At 55.0% G+C, this 10835-nt stretch overlaps 3 long non-coding RNA genes across 5 annotated transcripts; all 3 read right to left on the minus strand.

Moving 5' to 3' along the window:
- Positions 1-1066: 1066 nt before the first annotated feature.
- On the minus strand, positions 1067-6200 carry LOC135408251 (uncharacterized). Of its 3 annotated transcripts, XR_010427422.1 has the most exons (5): positions 6096-6200; positions 5217-5255; positions 4599-4672; positions 1829-2341; positions 1067-1406 (listed from the first exon to the last, which is right to left on the minus strand). It is a non-coding gene; the product is annotated as an uncharacterized LOC135408251 (long non-coding RNA). The 3 variants fall into 3 exon arrangements; XR_010427421.1 differs by lacking the exon at positions 6096-6200 and having other exon boundaries at positions 5217-5418; XR_010427420.1 differs by lacking the exons at positions 5217-5255; positions 6096-6200 and having other exon boundaries at positions 4599-4723.
- Positions 6201-7454: 1254 nt separating this feature from the next.
- LOC135408255 (uncharacterized) lies at positions 7455-8765 on the minus strand. Its single transcript, XR_010427426.1, has 2 exons — positions 8216-8765; positions 7455-7794 (listed from the first exon to the last, which is right to left on the minus strand). It is a non-coding gene; the product is annotated as an uncharacterized LOC135408255 (long non-coding RNA).
- A 288-nt stretch (positions 8766-9053) lies between these two features.
- LOC135408256 (uncharacterized) lies at positions 9054-9819 on the minus strand. The gene is made up of 2 exons (XR_010427427.1): positions 9696-9819; positions 9054-9228 (listed from the first exon to the last, which is right to left on the minus strand). It is a non-coding gene; the product is annotated as an uncharacterized LOC135408256 (long non-coding RNA).
- Positions 9820-10835: the final 1016 nt, after the last annotated feature.

The following is a 10835-nucleotide window of genomic DNA, read 5'->3' on the forward strand; positions in this document are numbered from 1 at the left end:
CGGCGCCATCTTTACTGTGGGCTTGGCGGACTTCCGCGCCGGGGCCTTGGAGGACTTCCGGTCGCTCTCTACTTCCGGTGACCGAGTTTACCCAAATTAGCGTCCCTCCTGGCTAATTTCTGCGCTTTCACCCCAAAAAAATCTTCATGTTATTCCCCCCACACACACCCCGGGAGAGACGGGAGACCGCCAGTCCCGCCCTGCCGCCCGAACCGGCCCTTAACTCGAGCAGGGAGCGCTGCACCGGCACGAGAGCCACTGCGCATGCGTCGCCGGTCCCGCTCCTGGCTGCCCTTACTTACCACGTGATCGCCGGCGTCTTGCCAACGACCGCGCATGCGCCGGCGTCCCCACCTCGGCTGCCCCCCCCACCCCGCCGCCCGACCGCCCGGCTTCGCTTTCTTACTGCGGCTCCCCCTCCACTTTTTCGGCTCCCTGGGGTTCCCCCACCCACATTTTGGGGTCCCCTTCTCACATTTTTGGGGTGATGACCCCGCAATTTACGGTTCGGGGAGGGGGGGAGGAAAGGAAATGGGGTGCCCAAGAAGGGGTTTCTTTTTTTTTTTTTTTTTTCTCTTATTTCCTTTTCATTTTATTTCCTTTTTAGTTTTTTTGCCTTTTTTTTTTTTTAATTTTCTTTTGTTTTTTTAATATTTCCTTTTTTATTTCGTTTATTTTTTATTCTCTTTATTTTTCATCTTCTCTCCCAGTGCTCCCCAGTAACACCCAGTGCTCCCCAACAACCCTCAGTAACACCCAGTGCTCCCCAGTGCACCCCAGTAACACCCAGTGCTCCTCAACAACCCCCAGTAACACTCAGTGCTCCCCAGTAAACACCCAGTACTCCCCAACAACCCCCAGTAACACCCAGTGCTCCCCAAAAATTGACCCAAAACACACCAAACAATGACCCAAAACTGACCCCAAAAACTGACCCCAATCATCCCCAAAAGCTGACCCAAAACTGACCCCAATCATCCCAAAAGCTGACCCAAAACTGACCCAAATCACCCCAAACAATGACCCCAAACTGGCCCCAAAAACTGACCCAAATCATCCCCAAAACTGACCCAAAACTCTGCATTTATTTGGCACCATTTCCTCTCAAAAACAACATCTCCGATTTAGTTGATTGCTAAAGCCATCATTTTAAAATCATCTCAGGAATCAAAAGGGACTGGAAAACACACACAAATCATTCCTGCACCCACCAAATCATTAGGAATTGGAACCCCATTCCCTCATCTCTCTCCTTGTTCTTCTTGCCTGGAAAACCTGATGATCCCCGCTGGCTACTTTTAGGCTGCTTTTCTTCCACAGCTCCTTTCTCCCGGCTGAAACCTCCTGGCATATTCAGGGCTTATCTGGAGGGAAGCCCCTCTGAGGTATTTCCTCTCGTGGCAATTCTGTGGGATGAAGAAGTAAAAAAAGCACGTCAAGAGCTCCTTCTACCCCCTTCCTTCGCAAACCCCCTCCCAGTTTGTCCTTGGCAGCTCCATCCCCCCGGCACCCGCACCCGACGCTTCGGCTCCGCTGGCAAAGGGACAGCAAGTGCACAAGCAAGTTCAGTGCTGGGCAGGGGCTCCCTGGGGAACGGCACTTCAGTGCTTTAAGTCCGTGGCCTTTCCTGCTGCCCTCCCTCCTGGAGGCAGAGGATGACCCGGCCCTTGTTTCTCCCACGCTCGCAGACCCAGGTCCTGCTCCTTTGGCCCCACTTTTCTTAGCAGACCCGGCCTCATTTTCCAGGGTCCCCAGGAAACTTCTGCACTTGACCCATTGCTGAGTGCAGAGCACAGGGCAAGGGAAGGACAAATTTCTTGGCACCCACCCCCTGGAATTTTCCTTCTCCGCAGCACGCTCCCGTTCCCGCTGTCTCTGGAGGTGCCCGCACGAGTCCTCCTTCTCCCAGCACCTCAGAGAATGTCCTTTTCACCCAGGTCCTGCCTAGCGTCGTCCAACAAAACACACTGACAACATTTTTCAGGATGCCAGTGGAGAGATATTAGAGCACACTGCACAGGGAAACTGAGCCTGCCCCATCCCTGCAAGTGTTCCAGGCCAGGCTGGATGGGACTCGGAGCAACCGGGGACAGTGGAAGGTGTCCCTGCCCACGGAAGACAGGCTGGCCTTTGAAGGTCCCCTTCAAACCAAATCGCTCTGGGATTCCCCTCCAAAATCGCTACCCAAGAGACACAGCAATCAAAGCAGAGGGACTGCACTCCCAGCTTTTCTTACCTGCAGGCACACACAGCACAGCACGCTGGACATAAAAGCCCCGGGGTTAGTCCTGCCAGAGGTGTCCGGCACAGTGTCCACGGCGACCGAAGGGAAAGAGGCAGCCTGGGAACACGGAGTAAAAGACACCTTAATTAGGAGTACAACGAGCACCAGCCAGGTCATTCCCACAGACAGCTTCACTGTCCAGTCATACAAAAAGCACTCACCGAGGCCTCAGTTAGGATGGTTCCTGACGCTGACCGGGTGAATGCCTCCCTGGAAGCCCGCTCCGCTCATGCCAGGCACTGGGGCTCACCCAGGGGGGCTTTGCCAAGCATCCAATGGAAATTAAAATTACAGGCTGGGCAAAGGCGCTTCCCGCAGGACCGCTCCTGGCCAAGGCCACCGGTCCGTGCAAGTCAGACCACTGACCACCCGGGGCTGGGGATTTTCGGGGGCACGCTTCCAGCTTTTATTCTCCAGAAACTCCAGTTCTTTCTGGCACCGCTTGCTTCAGTCTTCCCCTGTTGGAAGAGGTCACTTTAGTCTTTCGAGGGGCCAGATTGCCAAAGCCCGGCCGGTCCCTTCCCACGAGGAAAGGTAGCTTGGTCTTGGACAGGATACTGGGGGGGAGACACAAAATAAAAGTTTAATTTAAAACAACTGCCTAAAATAGAAAGCAATTCAAACATAAGGCAGACAAGACTCGTGCAAATCTGAATACATTTGACTTCAAAGGAGAATTATTTCCCTCTGCACCTAACAGAATGTCATTTTCACCCGGGTCCTGCTTACCATCGTCCAACAAAACACGCTGACAACATTTTTCCTGATGACAGTGGAGAGATATTAGAGCACACCGCACACGGAAGCCGAGCCTGCCCCATCCCTGCAAGTGTTCCAGGCCAGGCTGGATGGGACTCGGAGCATCCAGCCGGGGATGATAGGGGAAGGTGTCCCTGCCCACGGAAGGCAGGCTGGCCTTTGAAGGTCCCCTTCAAACCAAATCGCTCTGGGATTCCCCTCCAAAATCACTACCAAAGAGACACAGCAATCAAAGCAGAGGGACTGCACTCCCAGCTTTTCTTACCTGCAGGCACACACAGCACAGCACGTTGGACATAAAAGCCACGGGGTTAGTCCTGCCAGAGGCGTCCGGCACAGTGTCCACGTCGACCGAAGGGAAAGAGGCAGCCTGGGAACACGGAGTAAAAGACACTTTAATTAGGAGTACAACGAGCACCAGCCAGGTCATTCCCACAGACAGCTTCACTGTCCAGTCATACAAAAAGCACTCACCGAGGCCTCAGTTAGGATGGTTCCTGACGCTGACCGGGTGAATGCCTCCCTGGAAGCCCGCTCTGCTCCTGCCAGGCACCGGGGCTCACCCAGGGGGGCTTTGCCAAGCATCCAAGAGAAAATTAAAATTACAGGCTGGGCAAAGGCGCTTCCCGCAGGACCGCTCCTGGCCAAGGCCACCGGTCCGTGCAAGTCAGACCACTGACCACCCGGGGCTGGGGATTTTCGGGGGCACGCTTCCAGCTTTTATTCTCCAGAGACTCCAGTTCTTCCTGGCACCCCTTGCTTCAGTCTTCCCCTGCTGGAAGAGGTCACTTTAGTCTTTCGAGGGGCCAGATTGCCAAAGCCCGGCCGGTCCATTCCCACGAGGAAAGAAAGGTAGCTTTGTCTTGTACAGGATGCTGAAGGGGGAGACACAAAATAAAAGTTTAATTTCAAATAACTGCCGAGAAGAGAAAGCAATTCAAACAGAAGGCAGACGAGACTCGTGCAAAACCCAGTACATTTGACTTCAAAGGAGAATTATTTCCCTCTGCACCTCAGAGAAGGCAATTTTCACCCGGGTCCCGCTTACCATCGTCGCACAAAAGGTGCTGACAACATTTTTCCTGATGCCAGTGGAGAGCTATTAGAGCACACCGCACAGGGAAGCCGAGGCTGCCCCTGGATCCCTGCAAGTGTTCCAGGCCAGGCTGGATGGGACTTGCAGCATCCAACCGGGGATGAGAGTGGAAGGTGCCCCTGCCTACGGAAGACAGGGTGCCCTTTAAAGGTCCCCTTCAAACCAAATCGCTCTCTCATTGCCCTCCGAAAGAACTCCCAAAGAGACACAGCAACCAAAGCAGAGGGACTGCACTGCCAGCTTTTCTGACCTGCAGGCACACACAGCACAGCACGCTGGACATAAAAGCCCCGGGGTTAGTCCTGCCAGAGGCGTCCGGCACAGTGTCCACGGCGACCGAAGGGAAAGAGGGAGCCTGGGAACACGGAGTAAAAGACACCTTAATTAGGACTACACTGAGCAATAGCCAGGTCATTCCCACAGACAGCTTCACCGTCCAGTCACACAAAAAGCACTCACCTACCGGGGCCTCAGTTAGGATGGCTCCTGACGCTGACACCTCCGTTTGCCCCGGGGGGTCAAGAAGAACATCCCTGGGAAGAAGTCACCCCCAACAGCAAAAAGGGAAAATTAGTGAAGCACGGGGTCCTCTCCTGACTAGATTGCCACCAGCATTCCCTAGCAAATGCCACGACTATTCTGTTACAGACGAGAAAACCCTGTTCTCCCAAACAAACAGCGAGGAGATTTATGGGCACGCCTGAAAATTTCCTGTGAGGAACGTTTTGTAACTAAGGAGCAGGTGCTATCTTGAGTTCAAGGCATCCATTTGACAGACACTTGGTACAGCAAACTCTTCAGCAGAGCAATTAATTGCTGCCTATTTGAACAGCAGGGGAGAGAAAATGACAGTCGAAGGGAAGACAAGAAAAGCAGAACTGCAATCAGCAGACTTTTCTTCCATCTCTCCCGAGAAAGCCTAGTTTGTCTGTTCTAATAATTCTATGCCCTTTTCTACAGGAAACTTAGACCAAGGCTGAAAAAACAACTAGAAAACACGGAGAGAAGCTTTTTAGAATTTCACGTGGTTTTCCCAAACGGATCCCAGAAAAGCAGAACTCGGTAGAATGTACTCACCTCGAGGCCTTTGGTCTTTTTTTCCATAAGCTTCGTCACCTGATTGAAAAAGCAGAGTAGACTCGGTATTTAGGCTCCCAACAGGAAAACTTCCCCTTCGTTTCCTAAAAGAAACTACATTAATTTGCACAGCTGCAGGCGCGTCTCCAGCTGTTAAAGCCTTTCAGCTTTTCGGAGGGTGAGAATGCCCTGCGAAGGAAGGCTGAAAAACGCTCGGAGCCTGCCCAGGTCAAAGAGCCCCTCGATTTTGTCTGTGTTCCAGTCCCCGGCTAAAGAAAGGGCAGAAGAAGCGCAGCTGTTCCTTGCCTTTTCCCTCAGAGGTTTTGCCAGGCGCCGGGCCAGCCCGGGCGCTCCGGGGGAAGGCCGGCAGCGCCCAAAGCCCGCCGCTTTCCCGGGGGCGTCGCTTGCGAGAGCGCCCCCGAGCGCCGGGCCCTGCCTCACAGTCGCCGCCTGGCGGACACGGCCGGGAGCGGCACTGCAGCCGCGCGCGGCACTGCAGCCGCGCCCCCCCCCCCCCCCCCACCTTGGCGAGACCCGCGGCGCCTTTCGCGCGTACGGGCCTTTCTTCCCGAAAACCTGCCCTTGCCTAGGAAAAGCTGAGCAGTTCACAGAGCTGCTGTTTCCCGCCCAGCTTCCCAAAGGATTTCTCTCTCCCGGCAGCACAGACAGGGGCCCCGAGGCAGCGCACACCCTCCCCGCGGGGGGGTGTGGTGCGTGTGCAATGCCAGGGCACATCCGAACCCGGCCCTGCGGCGGCACGCAGGTGCAAGTTTCTCCGCAGAGGCGAGAAACTTGCCTGTCGCTTCCCCTGCCTGCAGTCGCCGATGGCCGCGGGAGAGGCAGAAGAGCGGCCGCGCCGAACCGCCGCGCCCAGCTTACCCCGGGGACGATTTCCGTCGGATCTGGCGCCGTGGGTCGCTTCCTGGGGGGGGGGGGGAAGGCGGCGGCGCAGCTCCGACAGCATCTCCGGGGCACGGCGGGAGCGGGAGCGGAGGGGAGCGGGGGGGGGGAGCGGGGGCGGGAGGGGAGCGGAGCGGAACGAGGCGGGAGGGCGGAGCGCCGCGCCGCCATCTTTAGTGTGGTCATTCCGGTCCTGGCGGCGCCATCTTTACTGTGGGCTTGGCGGCCTTCCGGGCAGGGGCGCCATCTTTAGTGTGGTCGTTCCGGTCCTGGCGGCGCCATCTTTACTGTGGGCTTGGCGGACTTCCGCGCCGGGGCCTTGGAGGACTTCCGGTCGCTCTCTACTTCCGGTGACCGAGTTTACCCAAATTAGCGTCCCTCCTGGCTAATTTCTGCGCTTTCACCCCAAAAAAATCTTCATGTTATTCCCCCCACACACACCCCGGGAGAGACGGGAGACCGCCAGTCCCGCCCTGCCGCCCGAACCGGCCCTTAACTCGAGCAGGGAGCGCTGCACCGGCACGAGAGCCACTGCGCATGCGTCGCCGGTCCCGCTCCTGGCTGCCCTTACTTACCACGTGATCGCCGGCGTCTTGCCAACGACCGCGCATGCGCCGGCGTCCCCACCTCGGCTGCCCCCCCCACCCCGCCGCCCGACCGCCCGGCTTCGCTTTCTTACTGCGGCTCCCCCTCCACTTTTTCGGCTCCCTGGGGTTCCCCCACCCACATTTTGGGGTCCCCTTCTCACATTTTTGGGGTGATGACCCCGCAATTTACGGTTCGGGGAGGGGGGGAGGAAAGGAAATGGGGTGCCCAAGAAGGGGTTTCTTTTTTTTTTTTTTTTTCTCTTATTTCCTTTTCATTTTATTTCCTTTTTAGTTTTTTTGCCTTTTTTTTTTTTTAATTTTCTTTTGTTTTTTTAATATTTCCTTTTTTATTTCGTTTATTTTTTATTCTCTTTATTTTTCATCTTCTCTCCCAGTGCTCCCCAGTAACACCCAGTGCTCCCCAACAACCCTCAGTAACACCCAGTGCTCCCCAGTGCACCCCAGTAACACCCAGTGCTCCTCAACAACCCCCAGTAACACTCAGTGCTCCCCAGTAAACACCCAGTACTCCCCAACAACCCCCAGTAACACCCAGTGCTCCCCAAAAATTGACCCAAAACACACCAAACAATGACCCAAAACTGACCCCAAAAACTGACCCCAATCATCCCCAAAAGCTGACCCAAAACTGACCCCAATCATCCCAAAAGCTGACCCAAAACTGACCCAAATCACCCCAAACAATGACCCCAAACTGGCCCCAAAAACTGACCCAAATCATCCCCAAAACTGACCCAAAACTCTGCATTTATTTGGCACCATTTCCTCTCAAAAACAACATCTCCGATTTAGTTGATTGCTAAAGCCATCATTTTAAAATCATCTCAGGAATCAAAAGGGACTGGAAAACACACACAAATCATTCCTGCACCCACCAAATCATTAGGAATTGGAACCCCATTCCCTCATCTCTCTCCTTGTTCTTCTTGCCTGGAAAACCTGATGATCCCCGCTGGCTACTTTTAGGCTGCTTTTCTTCCACAGCTCCTTTCTCCCGGCTGAAACCTCCTGGCATATTCAGGGCTTATCTGGAGGGAAGCCCCTCTGAGGTATTTCCTCTCGTGGCAATTCTGTGGGATGAAGAAGTAAAAAAAGCACGTCAAGAGCTCCTTCTACCCCCTTCCTTCGCAAACCCCCTCCCAGTTTGTCCTTGGCAGCTCCATCCCCCCGGCACCCGCACCCGACGCTTCGGCTCCGCTGGCAAAGGGACAGCAAGTGCACAAGCAAGTTCAGTGCTGGGCAGGGGCTCCCTGGGGAACGGCACTTCAGTGCTTTAGTCCGTGGCCTTTCCTGCTGCCCTCCCTCCTGGAGGCAGAGGATGACCCGGCCCTTGTTTCTCCCACGCTCGCAGACCCAGGTCCTGCTCCTTTGGCCCCACTTTTCTTAGCAGACCCGGCCTCATTTTCCAGGGTCCCCAGGAAACTTCTGCACTTGACCCATTGCTGAGTGCAGAGCACAGGGCAAGGGAAGGACAAATTTCTCGGCACCCACCCCCTGGAATTTTCCTTCTCCGCAGCACGCTCCCGTTCCCGCTGTCTCTGGAGGTGCCCGCACGAGTCCTCCTTCTCCCAGCACCTCAGAGAATGTCCTTTTCACCCAGGTCCTGCCTAGCGTCGTCCAACAAAACACACTGACAACATTTTTCAGGATGCCAGTGGAGAGATATTAGAGCACACTGCACAGGGAAACTGAGCCTGCCCCATCCCTGCAAGTGTTCCAGGCCAGGCTGGACGGGACTCGGAGCAACCGGGGACAGTGGAAGGTGTCCCTGCCCACGGAAGACAGGCTGGCCTTTGAAGGTCCCCTTCAAACCAAATCGCTCTGGGATTCCCCTCCAAAATCGCTACCCAAGAGACACAGCAATCAAAGTAGAGGGACTGCACTGCCAGCTTTTCTTACCTGCAGGCACACACAGCACAGCACGCTGGACATAAAAGCCCCGGGGTTAGTCCTGCCAGAGGTGTCCGGCACAGTGTCCACGGCGACCGAAGGGAAAGAGGCAGCCTGGGAACACGGAGTAAAAGACACCTTAATTAGGAGTACAACGAGCACCAGCCAGGTCATTCCCACAGACAGCTTCACTGTCCAGTCATACAAAAAGCACTCACCGAGGCCTCAGTTAGGATGGTTCCTGACGCTGACCGGGTGAATGCCTCCCTGGAAGCCCGCTCCGCTCATGCCAGGCACTGGGGCTCACCCAGGGGGGCTTTGCCAAGCATCCAATGGAAATTAAAATTACAGGCTGGGCAAAGGCGCTTCCCGCAGGACCGCTCCTGGCCAAGGCCACCGGTCCGTGCAAGTCAGACCACTGACCACCCGGGGCTGGGGATTTTCGGGGGCACGCTTCCAGCTTTTATTCTCCAGAAACTCCAGTTCTTTCTGGCACCGCTTGCTTCAGTCTTCCCCTGTTGGAAGAGGTCACTTTAGTCTTTCGAGGGGCCAGATTGCCAAAGCCCGGCCGGTCCCTTCCCACGAGGAAAGGTAGCTTGGTCTTGGACAGGATACTGGGGGGGAGACACAAAATAAAAGTTTAATTTAAAACAACTGCCTAAAATAGAAAGCAATTCAAACATAAGGCAGACAAGACTCGTGCAAATCTGAATACATTTGACTTCAAAGGAGAATTATTTCCCTCTGCACCTAACAGAATGTCATTTTCACCCGGGTCCTGCTTACCATCGTCCAACAAAACACGCTGACAACATTTTTCCTGATGACAGTGGAGAGATATTAGAGCACACCGCACACGGAAGCCGAGCCTGCCCCATCCCTGCAAGTGTTCCAGGCCAGGCTGGATGGGACTCGGAGCATCCAGCCGGGGATGATAGGGGAAGGTGTCCCTGCCCACGGAAGGCAGGCTGGCCTTTGAAGGTCCCCTTCAAACCAAATCGCTCTGGGATTCCCCTCCAAAATCACTACCAAAGAGACACAGCAATCAAAGCAGAGGGACTGCACTCCCAGCTTTTCTTACCTGCAGGCACACACAGCACAGCACGTTGGACATAAAAGCCACGGGGTTAGTCCTGCCAGAGGCGTCCGGCACAGTGTCCACGTCGACCGAAGGGAAAGAGGCAGCCTGGGAACACGGAGTAAAAGACACTTTAATTAGGAGTACAACGAGCACCAGCCAGGTCATTCCCACAGACAGCTTCACTGTCCAGTCATACAAAAAGCACTCACCGAGGCCTCAGTTAGGATGGTTCCTGACGCTGACCGGGTGAATGCCTCCCTGGAAGCCCGCTCTGCTCCTGCCAGGCACCGGGGCTCACCCAGGGGGGCTTTGCCAAGCATCCAAGAGAAAATTAAAATTACAGGCTGGGCAAAGGCGCTTCCCGCAGGACCGCTCCTGGCCAAGGCCACCGGTCCGTGCAAGTCAGACCACTGACCACCCGGGGCTGGGGATTTTCGGGGGCACGCTTCCAGCTTTTATTCTCCAGAGACTCCAGTTCTTCCTGGCACCCCTTGCTTCAGTCTTCCCCTGCTGGAAGAGGTCACTTTAGTCTTTCGAGGGGCCAGATTGCCAAAGCCCGGCCGGTCCATTCCCACGAGGAAAGAAAGGTAGCTTTGTCTTGTACAGGATGCTGAAGGGGGAGACACAAAATAAAAGTTTAATTTCAAATAACTGCCGAGAAGAGAAAGCAATTCAAACAGAAGGCAGACGAGACTCGTGCAAAACCCAGTACATTTGACTTCAAAGGAGAATTATTTCCCTCTGCACCTCAGAGAAGGCAATTTTCACCCGGGTCCCGCTTACCATCGTCGCACAAAAGGTGCTGACAACATTTTTCCTGATGCCAGTGGAGAGCTATTAGAGCACACCGCACAGGGAAGCCGAGGCTGCCCCTGGATCCCTGCAAGTGTTCCAGGCCAGGCTGGATGGGACTTGCAGCATCCAACCGGGGATGAGAGTGGAAGGTGCCCCTGCCTACGGAAGACAGGGTGCCCTTTAAAGGTCCCCTTCAAACCAAATCGCTCTCTCATTGCCCTCCGAAAGAACTCCCAAAGAGACACAGCAACCAAAGCAGAGGGACTGCACTGCCAGCTTTTCTGACCTGCAGGCACACACAGCACAGCAGCTGGACATAAAAGCCCCGGGGTTAGTCCTGCCAGA

The sequence above is a fragment of the Pseudopipra pipra genome, unplaced genomic scaffold (genome assembly GCF_036250125.1).
Source record: "Pseudopipra pipra isolate bDixPip1 unplaced genomic scaffold, bDixPip1.hap1 HAP1_SCAFFOLD_273, whole genome shotgun sequence".
In the NCBI taxonomy this organism is placed as follows: Eukaryota; Metazoa; Chordata; class Aves; order Passeriformes; family Pipridae; genus Pseudopipra; species Pseudopipra pipra.